This window comes from Schistocerca gregaria, chromosome 2, assembly GCF_023897955.1.
Source record: "Schistocerca gregaria isolate iqSchGreg1 chromosome 2, iqSchGreg1.2, whole genome shotgun sequence".
In the NCBI taxonomy this organism is placed as follows: domain Eukaryota; kingdom Metazoa; phylum Arthropoda; class Insecta; order Orthoptera; family Acrididae; genus Schistocerca; species Schistocerca gregaria.
This window is the reverse complement of record NC_064921.1, coordinates 319,804,708-319,825,841: the sequence shown is the minus strand read 5'-3', so window position 1 is coordinate 319,825,841 and position 21,134 is coordinate 319,804,708. Positions and strand designations below refer to the sequence as shown.

Genomic DNA, 21,134 nt, shown 5'->3' with positions numbered 1-21,134 from the left:
ACTCAAGAGCACAAAAGGAATATAAGTATGCTTTAAATGAGGCCAAAAAACAACATAACCTAGTCAGCATTGAGTCATCAAAAAATAAATGCAGAAAAGCATGGACTATAATAAATTCAGTGGCCAAAAGCAAGCAGAAAGTTGAGGTAGTAATTTCAGCAGATGCATTTAATAACTACTGTATAAAATCTGTTAACCAAATTAGGGAAAGCATTGTGAGGCCACAAGAGACTGTTGCTGATCTCATAAAATTCCATAATGTAGACTACACCCTGAACGATAAATTCCTTTTAACAGAGGACACACCAGATGTTTTAAATCTTGTAAATAATTTTAGACCCTCTGATAGTGAAGATATATATGGTATTTCTTGTAATATGTTAAAAAAGATAATTGGCTACATAGTATATCCTCTTACTAAATGTATAAATAGATGTCTAATTGAAGGAGTATTCCCAGAAGTATTAAAATTATCTAGGGTAGTGCCCATTTACAAGAAGAGAGACAAAAATTGCCCATCTAGCTATCGCCTAATATCCCTGACATCTATTTTACCTAAAGTTTTGGAATCCATCATCAACTCCCAGTTGTGTGATTATCTGACATGTAATAACATTATTACTGTGGTACAATTTGGCTTTAGGAAGAGCTAATCCACAGTCCATGCCATTGACTCCCTGATTAAAAAAGTGCTTATGAAGGAAAAAATTTTGCTCAGGCTACCTTTTGTGATCTTAGCAAAGCCTTCAATTCTGAGGAGCATATTTCACTCCTGAACAAACTAGTTTATTGGGGAATCACAAACAGTGAAGTTGACAACATTTTTGAATCTTTCCTCAGTAACTGTAGAAAAATTGTTTGTATTGGTAAACAGAGATCACAGCTAGTTGAAGTTAAGTGCGGTGTGCCACAAGGCTCAGTATTAGGACCTCTGCTATTTATCCTAATGACAAACGATCTACCATCCTACATAAATACTCACTCCATTCTCTATGCAGATGATACCACTTTTTTTCAATATCAGCTCTCAGACATTGATATGCTCCAAACTGTGGCAAACGACACAATATCACAGGCATCAGTCTGGTTCCAAGCTAATGGGTTCCTGCTTGATGAAAGTAAAACTCTAAAAATTGTGTTTAGTTTGAGAGATCCGCCAGTAGAAGACTTCAAGAATAGTGTTAAGTTATTAGGTATTGTTATAGATAGTAAATTGACTTGGGAGGCACATATTAAATACATTAGTGCAAGGCTGTCTAGTGTGGTGTATTTGTTAAAGAATTTAAAAAACCATGTACCTGCGGCCTATGTAAGATCAGCCTACTTTGCTTTTTTTCAAAGTATTATATCTTATGGGCTTTTAATATGGGGCAATAGCTCACACCTTCAGGACATTTTGGTACTTCAGAAGAAAGTAATTTGAATTATCACGAACAGTGATAAACTGGCCCACTGCAAACCACTGTTTATCAACTTAAAAATATTAACTGTTATAAACATGTATATTTACACTGCCCTACTGCATAACAAGAACAACTTATCAGAATACCAGCGTAGAAGAGATGTACACTCTCATGGAACCAGAAATAGTAGCAATCTTGACAAGTCATTGAACAGCTACGAAGTGGTGGGTATAAAGATGTTTAATAACTTGCCACTAGAATGGGTAGACGCTCCATTTGATTTATTTAAAGACAAATTGTTCAGCTGGTTAGCTGCAAATCCATACTACTCACTTCAGGAATTTTACAACTGTAAAATATCATAGTGGTACCGATTTGGAGAGTGCAGCATAATTTCTTTAACTGAATCAGTTATGATGCAATGTTTTCATATTATTTCATTTTAAATGTTGTATTTTATGTAAAACCTATGTCACATATTGATCTTTAACCCATGTATATATGCTGTATAACTTGTATATATGTAACTTGACTTTGTCAACTGCTGTAGTAGCTAAACGACAATAAAATTTCATTCATTCATTCATTCATATAATGACTCACATTACAGAGAAAGCAACGAAAGGGACTGATAATGATGTTTTATAAAGAATTATGAAGTGGTTCTCTGAAAGCGGATCCTCTTTTTTTTAAAAAAAAAAAAAAAGGAAAGAAATCACTGTATAATAAAGAGTGTCTTACCAACAACTGATAGACCACATGAACAAGAATTAGTGAATATGGCAGAATGCTTGAAGTTTTTAGGTGTACATACTGCTAAAAACTTAAACCAGAAGAAGTGTATTATTGAGCATTTCACACAATTCAGTTCAACTACTTTTGCTCTTCGTATAACTGCTAGGCTTGAAAACAAACAAATCAACCTCCTCACATATTTCCATGCAGTTAACATCTTTTCTGAGGTAGCTCACCACCTAGAAATGAAGAACTGATTGCACAAAACCAATCAGCAAGAAAAATAAATGGGGTTCACTCACAGTCATCATGTGGGTATCTCTTCAAGGAGTTCACCACCTAGAAATGAAGAACTGATTGCACAAAACCAATCAGCAAGAAAAATAAGTGGGGTTCACTCACAGTCATCATGTGGGTATCTCTTCAAGGAGTTCAGCATTCTAACTGCACAACCATAAAACACACATTCCCTAATGAAATTTGTCATAAATAATTCATCACAATTGGGGAAGAACAATGACATCCATACTTACTACATTACAGGAAGAAATGACTATTACCCATTATTAATGCTACCAGTGACTTTAAAGAAAAGGAAGTAGAAGAACTGACTATTTGCCAATATCACAAAATATCTGAATGTAGCAAGGCAAGTTTTAAACCTAACTTAAAATCATTTCTTCTGGACAACTCATATTCAATGGGTGTTTTCTCTTTAAAAACCAACAGCCTATTTAAAAAAAATATATATATATATATAATTAAAAAAACAGTTTTCAAGTGTACTTTCATGATTAGGACTAAAAAAAACAGGTTTTTCATGAATTTTAACACTATTCATGTAAGCGTATCTTGTAGACTGACTCTTTGAACATCATTTTGATAGAAGACTCATTCAAATGATCTATGGAACATGCAACCAACTAGACAATTTTCTCTCGACAAGGTTCATGTTTGAAAATTATTGTTTGCATGAGTATTTAGATCCCCAGGTGTTGAAATCAATATATATACCTTTTCGAGGTCTTGGAAAGCGGACCACTCAAGCTGTGAACTGAGTTCGCATTTGTTTTGTACCACTATTTCTAGTATTATACCCATCTTTAACAACTGTAGTTGTACGTATCGCAATAATCTGCAACCAGTTACATAAAAGAAATTTTACTTCTTTACTCCGTTTCAAGCACTTAGTGTCCTCCTTCAGGTTACAACTATTGCAATACACTCGCAAATAATGTGGTAGTTATAACCTTCTGTAGAAGTGCATGAAGTGCCTGAAACCAATTAAGGAAACAAAATTACTTTTATGAAACTAGTTGCTGATTATTCTAATATTTGTCTATCAGTACAAAGTTGTTCAAATTTCAAGCCCCACAATTCTTTGTTTTTTAAATCAAGCAAGTGCATTTCAAAATTGCCAATGTAAATATTACACAGAGAAAATTTTAATTCTGTTTCTCAAGCCTCAAGACATTTTCTACCAAAAGCTAACATCACTTATTCCTGAAACCTGTTGAGAGAAGGTTGAATCACATGTGAAAAGTGTGGTTTCGAAATAACAAGTGTCAATATCAGAATTATTTTCGTTTAAACAGTCTCGGAAAATTAGTGAGAATTTATTTTTGAATAAACCTTTCTAACACAAAAAATTTCCCTGTAGTTCACTATTAACCTTATTTAAAAGAGGCTTAACATCTACAATGAAATAAAGTTTTTGGATCATCTTATAATAGTTCTTTATAGTGCTTATCATTCCCAAGGAGAGGTGTTTTAATTTCTGTTGCCTCCAGCAGAAGATCTGCATACTAACTCTCCACTGAAAATTTAAAAAAATCTTTGAACTGATTATCACTGACAGCTTTAGCTATAATTGAGTTGAGAATCTTAGTCATTAATTCCATAAATAAGAAAATTTCTTCCAGAAAGATGCAAACAGTGCTTCTAAACAATTGAAATGGTAGTAAGTACCTAGAGATTAATGTTTTCTTTCAAAACAGCAAGAAACCCCTTTTTTAAGCCTGTCATACTTTTCACTCCATCTGCTGAAATTGAGAATTTTACTGAGTGAAAATAAGGTTTTTCAATACATCCAACTACAGCACTTGCTATATCCTCTCCCTGTGTTTGTCCTTTAAGTGCCAATAATCCTAAAAGCTGTTCTTTAGGACCTGTAGATGAAATAAATTTTTGTACAAAAGTGGAACTTTTGGTGTCCCTTTACATGGGAAGACTCATCAATTGCTACTGATAAAGATGAAACATCTTTCAGATGTTTGACGTTTGACTGTGACATTTGAAGACTTTTGACTGTTCTATCTTTCACTGTTTTAGCAGAAATGATAACTATTTCTTTTTAGAGTATCTGCTTCCTTTTTAAAATCCCAAAATAATACTTGGCTGCATTTATAACAACAACTATTCACGCATTTGTTGCTTATATATTATTACTCTCTTAGCACTCTCTCTAAGAACCACAACACTTGCAGTATTAACATTTCAGGAATATTGTATCCTGTAATTAAACCTATAACTTTTTTCTCTCTTCTGAAGACTGCTTTCTTCGACAAACTGCCTATTGGCTTCTGTCTCGGGTTCTTCGGCCGACGTTCATCTAATGATTTTTCTTCCTTCCATCACCAACAGGATATTCAGAACAAAATGACGCATATTTGGTTGTAAAGTATATGTCTAAGTTTCATTTTTTTACTATCAGCCCATTTTTCGTGAAAGTCTCAGTACATTCAATTCATTGTTTTCATCATTTTTTTTTTTCAGTCGTCTCAAACAGGACACCTAAAACATTCATTTTATTATATTAAAGACACAAACACAAAACAAGTACAATTCTTAAACTGACGATAAAAATATCTGTAGGACTTGGAGCCAGTTAGAAAAACACAAGCAACTTTATGCTTCTTATTGAATTAACACTGTCAAAAGCTTTCTCTAAGTCTACAAATATTACAAATGTAGGTTTGCATTTCCTTAACCTATCTTCTATGAGAAGTCGAGGGGTCAGTATTGTCTTGCGTGTTTGTACATTACACCAGTTTCTCCATTCTACTGTAAAGGATACGTGTTAGTATTATGCAGCTGTGATTTATTGAACAGATAGTTTGGTAATATTCACCTGTTTTCTTTGGAACTGGAATTATTATACTGTTCTTGAAGTCTGAGGGTATTTCGCTTGTTTCATACATCTTGCTCACCGGTGAAAGAGCTTTGTCATGGATGGATCTCCCAAGGCTATCTGTGGCTCTCAGGGCCTTGTTTTGACTCAAGTCTTTCAGTGCTTTGTCAAAGTCTTTATGCAGTATTATATCTCCCATCTCCATAATATTGCCCTCTAGAACATCTCCCTTGTACAGACACTCTATATACTCCTTCCACCTTTCTGCTTTCCCTTCTTTGCTTAGGACTGGTTAACCATGTGAGCTGTTAATGCACTTTTCAATTTTTGGTTAAAGTATTTGCAACATTGATCAAAAGATCTTTTAAAGCACATTACGTAGACTGCTAAGCTTTAGTACATATCTCATGTTCTGTTAAAATAATTAATGTACAGAGTCAAGAATTATAGTTTTAACCAAATATTTTCATTACTAATATTAACTTTATTTGTTGTTGTTGTGGTCTTCAGTCCTGAAACTGGTTTGATGCAGCTCTCCATGCTACTCTATCCTGTGCAAGCTTCTTCATCTCCCAGTACCTACCGCAACCTACATCCTTCTGAATCTGCTTGGTGTATTCATTTCTTGGTCTCCCTCTACGATTTTTACCCTCCACGCTGCCCTCCAATACTAAATTGGTGATCCCTTGATGCCTCAGAACATGTCCTACCAACCGATCCCTTCTTCTTGTCAAGTTGTGCCAATCCTATTCAATACTTCCTCATTAGTTATGTGATCTACCCATCTAATCTTCAGCATTCTTCTGTAGCACCACATTTCGAAAGTTCTATTCCCTTCTTGTCCAAACTATTTATCATCTATGTTTCACTTCCATACATGGCTACACTCCATACAAATACTTTTATAAAAGACTTCCTGACACTTAAATCTATACTCGATGTTACCAAATTTCTCTTCTTCAGAAACGCTTTCCTTGCCACTGCCAGTCTACATTTTATATCCTCTCTACTTCGACGATCACCAGTTATTTTGTTCCCCAAATAGCAAAACTCCTTTACTACTTTAAGTGTCTCATTTCCTAATCTAATTCCCTCAACATCACCCGATTTAATTCGACTACATTCCATTATCCTCGTTTTGTTTTTGTTGATGTTCATCTCATATCCTCCTTTCAAGACACTGTCAATTCCAATCAACTGCTCTTCCAAGTCCTTTGCCGTCTCTGACAGAATTACAATGTCATCGGCAAACCTCCAAGTTTTTATTTCTTCTCCATGGGTTTTAATACCTACTCCGAATTTTTCTTTTGTTTCCTTTACTGCTAGCTCAATATACAGATTGAATAACATCGGGGAGAGGCTACAACCCTGTCTTACTCCCTTCCCGACCACTGTTTCCCTTTCATGTCCCTCAACTGTTATAACTTCCATCTGGTTTCTGTACAAATTGTAAATAGCCTTTCGCTCCCTGTATTTTACCCCTGCTACCTTTAGAATTTGAAAGAGAGTTTATCCAGTCAACATTGTCAAAAGCTTTCTCTAAGTCTACAAATGCTAGAAACGTAGGTTTGTCTTTTCTTAATCTTTCTTCTAAGATAAGTCGTAAGGTCAGTATTGCCTCACGTGTTCCAGTTTTTCTATGGAATCCAAACTGATCTTCCCCAAGGTCGGCTTCTACTAGTTTTTCCATTCGTCTGTAAAGAATTCGTGTTAGTATTTTGCAGCGATGGCTTATTAAACTGATTGTTCGGTAATTTTCACATCTGTCAACACCAGCTTTCTTTGGGATTGGAATTATTATATTCTTGTTGAAGTCTGAGGGTATTTCGCCTGTCTCATACATCTTGCTCACCAGATGGTAGAGTTTTGTCATGACTGGCTCTCCCAAGGCCGTCAGCAGTTCTATTGGAATGTTGGCTACTCCGGGCACCTTGTTTTGACTCAGGTCTTTCAGTTCTCTGTCAAACTCTTCACGCAGTATCGTATCTCCCATTTCATCTTCACCTACATCATCTTTCATTTCCATAATATTGTCCTCAAGTACATCACCCTTGTATAGACCCTCTATATACTCCTTCCACCTTTCTGCTTTCCCTTCTATGCTTAGAACTGGGTTGCCATCTGAGCTCTTGATATTCATACAGCTGGTTCTCTTATCTCCAAAGGACTCTTTAATTTTCCTGTAGGCAGTATATATCTTACCCCTAGTGAGATAAGCCTCTACATCCTTACATTTGTCCTCTAGCCATCCCTGCTTAGCCATTTTGCACTTCCTTTCGATTTCATTTTTGAGTCGTTTGTATTCCTTTTTGCCTGCTTCATTTATTGCATTTTTATATTTTCTCCTTTCATCAATTAAATTCAATATTTCTTCTGTTAGCCAAGGATTTCTACTAGCCCTCATCTTTTTACCAACTTGATCCTCTGCTGCCTTCACTACTTCATCCCTCAAAGCTACCCATTCTTCTTCTACGGTATTTATTTCCCCCATTCCTAACAATTGTTCCCTTATGCTCTCCCTGAAACTCTGTACAACCTCTGGGTTTTTCAGTTTATCCAGGTCCCATCTCCTTAAATTCCCACCTTTTTGCAGTTTCTTCAGTTTTAATCTACAGGTCATAACCAATAGATTGTGGTCATAGTCCACATCTGCCCCTAGAAATGTCTTACAATTTAAAACCTGGTTACTAAAATTCTACCAGGCGGCTTCCTCTTTCATTTCTTAGCCCCAATCCATATCCACCTACTACGTTTCCTTCTCTCCCTTTTCCTACACTCGAATTCCAGTCACCCACGACTACTAAATTTTCATCTCCCTTCACTATCTCAATAATTTCTTTTATTTCATCATACATTTCTTCAATTTCTTCGTCATCTGCAGAGCTAGATGGCATATAAACTTGTACTACTGTAGTAGGCGTGGGCTTTGTGTCTATCTTAGCCACTATAATGCGTTCACTATGCTGTTTGTAGTAGCTTACCCGCATTCCTATTTTCCTATTCATTATTAAACCTACTCCTGCATTACCCCTATTTGATTTTGTGTTTATAACCCTGTAGTCACCTGACCAGAGGCCCTTTTCCTCCTGCCACCGAACTTCACAATTCCCACTATATCTAACTTTAACCTGTCCATTTCCCTTTTTAAATTTTCTAACCTACCTGCCAGATTAAGGGATCTGACATTACATGCTCCGATCCGTAGAACGCCAGTTTTCTTTCTCCTGATAACGACATCCTCTTGAGTAGTCCCCGCCCGAAGATCCGAATGGGGGACTATTTTACCTCCGGAAAATTTTACCCAAGAGGACGCCATCATCATTTAATCATACAGTAAAGCTGCATGCCCTCGGGAAAAATTACGGCCTTAGTTTCCCCTTGCTTTCAGCCGTTCGCAGTACCAGCACAGCAAGGCCGTTTTGGTTATTGTTAAAAGGCCAGATCAGTCAATCATCCAGACTGTTGCCCTTGCAACTACTGAAAAGGCTGCTGCCCCTCTTCAGGAACCACATGTTTGTCTGGCCTCTCAACAGATACCCCTCCGTTGTGGTTGTACCTACGGTACGGCTATCTGTATTGCTAAGGCACGCAAGCCTCCCCACCACGGCAAGGTCTATGGTTCATGGGGGGTTAACTTTATTTAGGAGTATCATATGAGCATATTTAAATGACAACTATTCTATGCAGACAAATGTTTATATTTAAAATGTGTATGTTCAGCAATGAAGACCTTTGGAATTCTCAACAGAAAATTTTTATAGTATTCCTGTATTTAATCCATGTTGAGAAATTCTCTTAAGTTAGCAGTCACACCACCAGTACATAAAATGTTTGCCAAAGGCACAAAACAAGAGCCTTCCTTCTTAGCCCAAAAGAATGACACTGATTGTCCAGATGGGTAGAAGAAAAGTAGTTCAGCATTTCTTCCTTCATCAAACACATTCCTGACAAAGCCAAGGTACCATCTGTTATATACAGCTGCCACAAGAGTGTTTTGTTGAGGAAATCGATGAAGGCTTTTCAGAACAAGTCACTTTTCTAATTTCTAATGAATCACAGAAAAGCGATTTGTAACTGTGAAAATTTCTGGTAGCATTTGTGTGCATTGTCAAAAATCCCTTCTCAAGTTTCTTTTGTAGGAAATCTACAGTGATTTTCTCTAAGAAATGGAAAAAATTGTCAATATTAACCTTGCAGAAATTGTAAACACCAGTTGCAGTTGTTAGTTGTAAAGCCTCTAGTTGAAGACTAGCTTTTCTCAATATGTCTTACAGTTTCTCCCAATCCATCACACACGGATTTACCATGACTAGTTACAAAAAAGAAATTTTCAGCATAAATGGAAATACCATTTTTGTGTTCACCCAAGTATTTAAAGCTTTGTTTTTCTAATTTTACATTGAGCAGCACATCCATCAGTGAAATAATGCAGTTTATTGACTTGCACATAGTGTTCACCCAACAACTTAACCATATCTGAACAGCATTTACAAATCTTACATTGTGGTCCATGTCAGCACTTTTAATCCAATGGTATTGCTATTAACAATTTTTTCCCTCATTCATCACATGAACACAAATGGGATGGACTGTACAGCTGCTTTTTGTTCAGTGATACTTATGGGTTGGTTTGTTGGTTGTTTGGGAGAGGAGACCAGACAGCATGGTCATCGGTCTCATCGGATTAGGGAAGGATGGGGAAGGAAGTCGGCCGTGCCCTTTTAGAGGAACCATCCCAGCATTTGCCTGGAGTGATTTAGGGAAATCACGATAATTATGGGTTTCATTACTTAGAAAAGTAGTAGTTTTCAGCAAAGACTGTTAAACAAATTGCTTTTTCTGGGATTAGACTTCCTTACAATTTGTTTTTTTTGTGCCCTTGCCCGACACTTAAAAGATACAAATGAGTGTGGTTTATGTGCCTGCAACTTTGTTACCAACAAATAAGCAGATTGCTTTACCAATTGAGTCCGATTGTCTGTGTTAATCCACTGGCTTTGCTCAATTTCATCATCAACATCTTTGTAAGATAAACTTTCTTTCAAAAATTCTAATGCGTCATCACTGGGGCAATCACCACGCTGATTAGGCATGCAGTCATAGTTTTTGAGTAACTTATAAGAAAATTTATTAGTTATTTATATTTTTCTTGAATGTTTCTGGCAGATACCATAAACACACACTGAATGAGTGCCTGCAGTAACAGCGAAAATACACCATTTGCTCTTCGTGTTGTTTGGGTTCTCCCATTTTAAGCCATAATATGGCTCTTAGATTGTCAGGAATAAATCTTTTTTGCATATGCACATTCTTCTGAGTGTCAGCTTTGTCTTTTGCTCCTGGAATACTTATAATTTTGGTAAAAATCATTGACAAACTTTACAACTTCATCAGTGATCTTTTATCTCTTTTTGGCTTAGGAATTGATAAAATATCCAGCTCTGTTTTCATTTTCCTTGCCTGCCAAACTAAATACCCACCAACACTCAATTCTGACATTTTTTTTCTTTCAACCAAGAGGGAGGAGCTAAAGTTAAAACCTGAATTTTTTCATGCCTCATTACAATATCACCAACTTTTCTTTCATTGACAACAGTGTGGCATCAAAATCTTTGGCATCCATTTTATCAACCATACTATTAGCAATTTCACACTACAGTCCAATGCCTGGTACACTTTTTCTTCAAAAACATGCTTTACTTTTTCTAGCTCCTGTTTGCCATATGACACCTTAATGTGATTTGTGAAGGAATGAAATTTTAAGGGAGAGCATGGCGAATCACACAGTTTTATTTGCATTCTTGATACTTTGACTTTTTAGCACTTACATAATGTCACCTCCAGGTCACTGGCATCACTTTCATTTCCATCACTGATTTCACTTTTCTGTTCACAAGTCTTTTCTGCCTGGCTTTACATCAATTTTTCATGCACTTAATGATTTAGACAAAGCCAAACTTACTGACCTCAAGGATTTTTTAATTGTCTGTCTGTGTATATGGAATGGACGAGTTCTTTGAGGGCTTTCAAAAACTTTTAATAATAACTTATGTCCACATATAATTGTTTCTTGTTCATCTGCAAAGTTTATATTGGACCTTAACATTACCAAATCTTGTTGGTCTTCATTCAGCTCAGTTTTTACCAAGATGTAAGTCATCAAATGACATGGCATTGTAAGAAATTTTCTGACACTACACAAATTCTGTAATACTGTAAGTAACTGAGCACTGCTTCAGTTAAAAACACACTACATTACGAACAGAATGGCAAATGGCTGCACAACAAACAAATCGATCCTTCACTAAGAAAAGAGCAACTTAGGCCGAACGGGCATTCAGTGGTGTTCAACAACATATGACAGTTATTGCTACAGAGTTTTCATTTATGTACAGGCTTCAAGCAAGCTACTACAAACACAAAGAGCAGTTTATAACTGTGAGCTGGTGATTACCTGCACACATAAATGATGTATATTACATTCTTTCAAAATCACTTAACTAATAAAGTGAAATAAATTTCTTAATCACTCAATTAATAAAATTAAATAAATTTTCTACACTTAAGATTAATTTGTCTGCCTAGAATAATTGATATTTAAATATGCTAATTTGAGACCCCTGCGTCTGAGGCAGTGGGTCAGACACGGCTGAACTTACCTGGAATGACTTTTTTCATTACAGTAAAAAGTTCTTTGATTTATGATTTATTCGTGTGTCCATTCACAGGAAACGAATTAATATTTCTATTTTAGTAGGAGGCTTTTTTAAGATCAAAACTAGGTTGCCAGAAGGTTGGAGATATGTGATAAGTGTTTTTTAATGCCGTCATAATTTTCCCAGAAATTAGAAAGTTCCCTACTTTTGTTTTTGTAGCTTTCCTGCTTGAATAAATATGTCCTTGTTAACTATATGCCTCTCTTAACATCTGAAAAAAATTCCAAATCACAAGTCTCACATACAACTGTTATGAGTATTTCTGTAGATAAGCACCTCTTGCATGGACATTCTCGCAGAGCCAAATTATCAGAACATCACTATATTGAAATTCAATACAAAAAAAGTTTTAGTGTGAGACCAAAAAGAATTTCCAGTAGTTTTTATGATATAGGTATAAGCAAATATACAAAGTTTCATGAAAAGTTGAGACGGAAGGTTACGAATCCTAGACTACTGGGCAATCTGACATGGAATGACCCTTGTCAAACATAAAACCTTTACTTGAACATCTCATGTGTGTGTGTGGATTTTAAGAGAACTCAAAGGTGGCATCATCATTAAACAATGAATGTAGAGGTTAATTCTAAAACTGTTGCACAATCAGGTGCTCGAAATGACCTCATAGAAATTATCTTACAACATTTGCGAAAACAAATTAGAAAGACGGAAAGTAGATACTCACGAAACTAAAACATAGAAAACAAAACACCGAAGAGTTACAAGAAAAGCACAGGACAATGAGACTGGCTAGCCACTTACAAAAAGCTTGCATGAGCCAATCATCATGTTAACACACAAAAATCTTGTTACAATCTTTTTAAAATACTGGAAAATTCAAAAACTTTAAAACTTGAACCACATTTGTCTGAATGTTACTTAAAACAAATGGCACATCTGTCAGGAAATTAGCCATGGCCTGCTGGACAGAAAATAAAACACAGTCCAATAAAACATAGTGCACACTGATCTGCATGCCATAAGCACCACACATTGCTGGGTCCTCTCACCAGAGTAAGAATCCATGCGTCATGGGACTGTGGTCTATGCAAAGACGAGTAAGATGTACCTTGTCCCATCGACCTGGCTGGAAGGAGGTACGCCATGTGCCTGAACAGCGACATGACAGCATGCAGCAGGCGACACAATGAAATAACTGAGGATCACGACATGCCTCCTCGGCTGCTACATCCTCCCTGTCGTTCCCCTGCAAATATCCATGTAACCTGGTACCCAGCACAACAACCCTTCCTCCCCAGTATTTATTGTTGGAGGAGTGCATCCTGTATATTCTGAATTACCTTATCTGCTGGGTGCAAATGTTGGAGGGAGTGAATGGTGCTCAGAGAATCTGAACAGGAAATAAATTTAGCATTAGAAGAATGTCCCATCTACTACAGGGTCCACAAGATTGCATACAATACTGCGTCAAAGACAGTAAATTTTTAAGGCATTCGGACCTTCATGACATGATCCTGGAAAACCACAGAGCAACCAACAGAGTCCCCCTGGTTATAACATCTGTAAAGACAGCTACATAGTTGTGGTGTTGAAATAAAATGTCAGAAAACAACCCGATTAAAAACAGAAGTAGGAGTGCAATCTCCCCTGTACTGCACAAAATCTAAAGTGACGCTAGGCTTCTACAGCAACCAAACTGGCAGACAGTTAAAACCCTGGATTTGTGGATGTCAATTATTCACACCGAATGACTGCAGCACACACTGCACACGGGTACCAAACGGATTTGTAGCTCGCGGATGGTTGAAGAAAAGGCATTCCGCAGGTGGACAAGCAACAGTATGGTATGCGGGTTAAGTTGGACCTGGAGTGAACTTACACGCCTGCTACAACACGAGGAGCTGCTACCTGATGGTATGAGGTGGTGCCCCGGCCTCAGCACATTGACCGGGTATGGGCCATTGATCTTATAAGCACCCATGGCCAGTCAATCCTTTCACGGTGGACAGTGTCAATGATCTTCAAAAGAGAAGGCCTCACCATTCCATACATCCATAGTCCAGCCACGAACACTCTAAAGCCCTATAAAAGTGGAGCAGAAACACCCTGTCTGCACTCAGAGACCTGTAGCTAAGGCACTTGACGATGTTCACTGTCTTGATGGTTCTGGTTTTCAGGTCTCTCAGGTGCGGCAATCATGACAATTTGGAGTAAAAAATGAGGCACAGAAATCTCACTGAATCTCTAAAATGTGGGATGGTGTCCCTCACATCCGAGTCAGCTAAATTAAAAGTACAACAAGAACAATTAAAACGAACACACACACACACACTTCTGCAGAAAACTGAAACCTCATCTTCCCAGTCCACTCCTCTAACCTACGCACTGTAAGTTGCAACTGCTCACCGTTGAAACACTTGAGGAGGATCAGAAAACAGCAAGATCATCCACAAATAAGGAGCACTGTACAGAGGACTACTTGTCATAGATGTGATACTGTTTATGGCTATGACAAAAGAGGGTAACACTTAAAACACTGCCTTGAGAAACACCATTCTCTTCCTCAAAACAAGCTGACAGCAAGGCACTAACTCAGGTCATAAACTCTGAGACAGGGAAGATTTTATGAAGATGGCGAGGTAGCCATGGAAGCCCCACTGATGTAGTTGTGCAAGAATACAGTGTCTACAAGTAGTATTATATGCCTTATGGTATCGAAGAATATGCCAATACAGTGATGTTTGCGTATGGAAGCCCACTGAATAGCTGCCTCTAGTAGGGTCAGGTTGTCGACAGTGAAACAAAATCTCCGGACGCCACAATGAGAACAGCTAAAGAGTTGTCTGGTCTCTAACAGCCAGATCAGACAACAGTTAACCATTTGCTCCAGCGCCTTTCCTACACAGCTCATTAAGATAACAACTCTTATAACCACTGGGTCATGTGTGCTTCTCTCCTGGTTTGAGGAGAAATATCAGAAGCGCCTCTCTCCACGAGTTTGAGAATTACCTGTCTGCTATATAAAACTAAAACATTTGAGGAGGATTTTCTTTGATGCTGCTGGAAAATGTCAAAGCATGCAGTACCAGATTGGGTCGTGGCCGGATGCAGTATCACGAGTTTCACACAGGGTCGGTTCCAGCTCGCACGTGGAGAAAGAGTAATTGTGAGTTTCAGAATTGGTGGATCTGAAGGCCAATTTTCCCCTATATAAAGGTGCACGGTACTGACTACTGAGAGGAGTGGAAGGAAGAGTGCCAAACTGCAGAAGACTCCTTGACTGTGTGGAGCTTACTACTACGAGCAGTAGCGCACCAGACACCATTCCATTTTTGGGCAAAGAGAGATTTGACATAGATCTGCAGCTGGAATAATAAAAGAAAATGCGGGTTATTTGCTTTTCCAGACAAATGGTCAGCCAGAACATTCCCTGGGATGCCCATGACTTGGGACCCAGAGAAAGAAAAACCAAGTAGGCGGCATGGCCAAGGGCACAGAGGAGGCCATAGATAGCAGAGACCAAAGGGCGATGAGTAGCATCAGTCAATAGCATGCACACTGCTCATTCAGTCTGAACAAATTAAAACACTGTGGAGGGAGGCCTGAGAAACAAAATGGAGGGCTCTGTGAATGGCTAGAAGCTCTGTTGTGAACACACTACACGATCCCAGCAATAAATGGTGTTCTAAACTGGTAGGAGATGTGAAACTGTATCCCACCTTATTGATTATCTTAGAAGCATAAGTGTGGAAGATGGTGGCACCCTAAAACACATGGGTGACATACATCGTAGGACACTGGAATAGATCTGTCCTAATATGCGGTCCAGGCACCATCCAAGGGACGTATGGGAGGAAAGACAAAGGATTCATTCCAGTGAGACTCATGCCAACTGGCAATACCATCTGTGGGTGGGTCCCAGGAGGGAGACATCCTTCGTTAGCAAAGAGGGCAGAGTACACGGGATGGTCGGGGAATTAGGGAAATGGCGAATGCAAAATAAACCATTTTATTTGCAGAGGGGGAATCCCCACTTGTATGTGGAGACTGTCAATGGGTCTAGTGCGAAAGGCACCAATAGCCAGTCACACCCCACTATGGTGAACAGGGTCATGCAGTTGCAAATAGGAAGGAGCTGTTGAGCCATAAACAAAAATTTCTCAGGTGTAAATATACAGAACAATTTCAATGCCAAGGGAAGAGAAACACTCTCTCCTCAATAGTATCTAGAATTAACTTCCTTTTGGCAATGCACTCTAAATGACAGTGGCCCTATTATTAATTTCAGTTTTCAACGGCCTGCCAGACATAAGAGCTCTCTCTAACAGAATGAAGACTAGGAAAATTGCAGAAATGAAAAAGGCTTTTGAATTTACTGTGGATCAGCATTTATGGGAAGCTTTAAATACAACAAGCATCTAAAAACTTGCCCTAGTTGCTGGTAAATAAATAGGAACCTCTTGAGAAGCAAATTTTGATTGTGGTTATCCATTTACTAGAGTAACTGGGTGGCACATGCTATATTCTAACAATTAAAGTATTCTAGCATACGAAGAAATCACATCAAACTGATGAAGGGCGACAGGGCAGAAATGGTTATATATTGTTTGTCTAGGCAAACTGCTAATACTGCAAGATTGCTCTCAGTTGCTATAAACAATACTGCGAGCTCTACTGTTGTTTACAGTTACATTAAAATAACCAGAAGTCATGAAACATACTGTTTAAGAAGCTTTCTTAGTGGATACCACAGAGATAAGCCTAACTAACAATTTTACTTGGAGAAAAAGATAATGGCAATAGATGCATAATAAAACACATTTTAAATTTTTTTTTTATCTAATCACTGCACAAATAGCTCGTTATCAGTATGACAGAGGGCCATCTTTAATAATTTCGACAAATTCAGTCTAAAGTGTTAGTGCAAATCCCCACCACCTTACCAGAGGTCTAGATAGCCTTAATGATAATCATTTCGATTTGTGTTGGAGAAGTTAAAGAATGCGAAAGAGAAATAAAGGCAGCGATGACTTTTTTCCGGCATACTTAACGCACGCACTTTACACAAACTGTATATGCTACGTACATTACAGAACACAGTATTAGTTAGCACACAAATCTCCAACATGTATTTTGGATCCTGTTATATACATGCATTTACATTAAATCACAGAATAACTGGGAGATGGAGAGGGTGTGTGCGGTACGGAAATGTTATCCTAATTTGTTTTGCTTTCCTCAGAGTTCATATGTATTTTCTATTGGGCTTTCCTTGGTTACCAAAGTACGTACTAATAGCAGAACACTTGCTAGTGTGAAGTATGAATGTACTTAATCTTGCGTTATCTAAAAATTTGAGTAATCCCAGGTAACTAAATCTAAAACAGCGTCTGGCAACTAAATAACACGTTACGAAATAACATTAAAGGCGGTGTTTAGAAAAATTGCAAGTACTTACTCTCTCTTGGGCGTCTAATATCGGAGACTTTGCGTGAAATTCCTTTTGCCTTTTGTGTCACTGGGATCAACAAAGCACAAAATATTTTTCTAGTACATACTTTGAATGGAACAGGTTCTCCGTTTCGGCATAATCAACATATGTTGAAAATCAACACAGTTCCACTGTCTACCTTGTACAAGTGATTAAAACAAAACACTAAAAAAAAACCTAACGAATATCCAATTTTTCACCACCACCACCAACACCACAACTTAACTTTCCACCACTCATGGCGTCCACAATCTGAGGTTCACAACCGCAGATATTATTACACACAACGGGATAAATCCTCAGGCTTCCCTCCGAATGCGAGCGGAGGTAAGATCGATTCACTGGATGTCAACGGAATATCAAGGCACTGATGAGAACTACATAATCAAATAACGATGTCTTCACACTAAATGGAACGAAATAAAGTTATACCACTTAGCTCACTATCGACAACTAACCAAACAGCGGGACGGATAAGCATAAATGAAACCGGGAATGCTCCTTGACTAACATCACTGGACACTCAGTGCAGTGAGGACCAATTTAAAGAATCTTAAGAACAACATAGCACCTGGTCCGGATGCAATAACAAATGAGCAGCTCAAGAGACTATTGACGAAACCACTCGTCCAATAGAATAGTTGTTACAACTGCCTGCTCAACTGCTATTTCCTCGAAAAATGGCACCTGGTACACATCACTTCTATTCCAAAACCTAGGAAAGACTTAATTCAATCTGCCAATCACAGACCGATCAGTTTACTGAGCAATCCAGGAAAACTTTGGAAATGATCATTAAGGAAAGACTACAAGACGTTTTAGTTGCAGATGGGATTCCCTAACCAGAACAATATGTGTTTCAGTGGAAGATTTCTGCATAGCTCCAAGTACTGACAATTACAGAACATATCACACAGAATTTCAGTATGACAAATTGGTTCACTGTTGTTTTTCTAAACGTGGAATGGGCCTATGATAAGGTCTGGCGTGAGAACTTTTTATGGGAAATGAGAGACCAAACAGCAGCCCCAGACGACTATATTAAACTCATAGCAAGTTCTCTTTCCAGCGGAAAAATGCGAGTGCGAACTGAAGGCATCAGATCGTACACCAAACTCATAGAGGCTGAAATTCTACAAGGCTCGGTCTTGTCACCACTTCTGTTCACGATCTACCCCAACGACACGCCAACGACTGCAATCGTTCAACTGGCATATTTCGCTGACAACACTGCATACTTTACGAGTGGACGCCAACATCAGAACACTACAGACACAATTGCCCCTCACCACAGAGTGGTGCACACATAACAAGATTAAAATTAAACCATGCAAAACTACAGCAATAAACTTTAGCAAAAAAAATCCGCAACTAGAGGGAAAACTTACTATCCAAGAGCAAGAGATACCATGGGCTCAATTGCCAAGTATCTGGGAGTCATAGCCACGTAGAAAACTTCAAACTTAAGGCCTGTGGCAAGGTGTGGGAACTGATGCCACCATTCCACAGTAACGAGTTCAGCATTTCAAGAAAATTTATACTCCATGAAGCAGCTGTACTATCCAAAAATCTTTACAGGATTACATCTCACTTGCAAGAGCCAAACACAGCACATTCAGGTATTATAAAATAAAGTCCTTCAGTGAATACTTTGGGCTTCATGATACATGCACATCCAGATGCTGGATAAAGAGCTCAATATGGAACCTGTCGTAGAAATTATCAAACTCATGTCCACAAAAATTCATGAGAAATTAGACCAACTCAGACATGTCATACATCACATCTGAGAAGGGAAAAAACCACTCTCGAAACTGCGAAAATGAATTTACATGATATCTGCTGCCTTACAAGAAGTCAGAGTATACACAATAACAGAGGTGACGTCATGAATGAATCATTAAGTTCAATTTAGCAAAATTACACTGGCTATCACATCATGATACGTCATCATCACGCCAGGGAGTACATTGCTTTAGTACCTGTTCCATGCATTATTAATACGGCATTTCGTAATGTTGTGGATAGTGTCAATAGAACATCAGTTTTCATTACACAATATTATTTTTTTTTTACATTTACAACTTTATATCTAAAAATTAATCTACTGAGTCGAAGGATTTATCATTTAGAAATTCTTTTAATTTGTTTTCGGTCTTGGTTGACAATCTATCAGACTTTTAATGCTATTTGGCAAATGACCAAAGGTTTTTGTGTCAGTATAATTCACCCCTTTCTATGCAAAAGTCAGATTTAACCAGGAATAGTGAAGATCGTGCCTTGTTCTAGTGTTGAAGCTATGCACTTCGCTATTATTTCTGAATTGGTATGAGTTATTAATGACAAATTTCATAAATGTATTTATGCATTGCAAAGGTACTGTGAATATCACAAGTTCCTTAAATAAATGTCTACAAGGTGATCTTTGGTGGCCTCCAGCTATTATTCTGATTACACGCTTTTGTGCAATGAATACTTTTCCTCGCTAAATTACACAAAATATGATGCCATATGAAAGCAGTGAATGAAAATAGGCATAGTAAATTTGCAGTAACCCTAATAGCATCAGTAGCCAAATCTAACCGTTTCAGCAAGTCATCAGTGTGTTTCTTCAAATTTAATTTCTCATCAGGTCACACACCCAGAAATTTTAAATATCCTGACTTAGCAACAGACTTCTGTCCAAAGTCTATATTTATCAATAGGGTTATACTGAGTTTTCTCAAAAATTAGTGAGAGTCCCACTTAATAACTTTTTGATAGACATTGTTTATAATTTCCTCACATAATTCTTGATTGTTGAGTGTGATTACTATAAAGAATATATTAAGAACAAGAAGGGACACAAGACTGAACTCTGTGGATCACTATTCTTGATACCTCCCCAGTTAGAGGACTCTGCTGCGTTTAGCAGACTATGTGAACTCTGTACTGTTAATTTCAGCCTTCTGCATTCTTCCAGTTAAATATGAATTAAACCATTTGTACACTATCTCGGTCGGGCACACAATACTTACGCTTACCTAGAAGAATTTCATGATTCACACAGTAAGAGCCTTTGAAAGATCACAAAATTTCCAATAGCTGATGTTCAGTTATTCAGAGCATTTAATATTTTATCAGTGAAAGCGTATATAGCATTTTGTGTTGAAAAGTCTTTCTGGAAACCAAACTGACATTTTGTTAGTACTTCATTTTTACAAATATGTGAATATGCACTTGAATGCACTACTTCTATAAGAATTTTGGATAATGCCATCAGAAGTGACATTGGGTGGTAATTGTTAGCATCAGAGGTATTCCCTTTTTTATGCAATGGCTTAACAATAGCATATTTCAGTCTATCTGGTAAAATGCCCTGTTTCAGTGTGGCTCACAATCCTACTTATGTGTTGACAACAAACTTTCAGTACTCTGTTGGAAATGCCATCAAGTCCATATGAGTTTCTACTTTTGCATGAATGTATTATTTTCCTGATTTCAGTAGGAGAGGTGGGTTGAATTTCAATTTTATCAGATTGCCTGGTATTGCCTCTTCCACATACAGCCTTGCATTTTCTAATGAATAGCTGAATCTTACTTTTTCTACAACACTTAAAAATGATTATTAAAAATATTTTCTGCTTCTGACTTTTTGTTAACAAACTTTTCACTAAGTTTGATACAAATACAATCTTCCTGTGCTCTCAGTGGCCCTG

General features: G+C 37.6%; 1 protein-coding gene across 2 annotated transcripts in view; it reads right to left on the bottom strand.

The window, feature by feature from the left end:
* LOC126336956 (piwi-like protein Ago3) overlaps window positions 1-17,724 on the bottom strand; it is a 221,814-nt gene extending 204,090 nt beyond the window's left edge. Inside the window, exons 1-2 of one of the 2 annotated variants that reach the window (XM_050001157.1) lie at window positions 17,404-17,699; window positions 4,107-4,931 (exon numbers count right to left, since the gene is read on the bottom strand). The gene's annotated coding sequence lies outside the window, so the exon portion shown is untranslated. Of the gene's footprint in view, window positions 1-4,106; window positions 4,932-17,403 lie in introns of both variants that reach the window. The other variant, XM_050001156.1, reaches the window with a different exon arrangement.
* Between the last annotated feature and the right edge of the window lie 3,410 nt (window positions 17,725-21,134).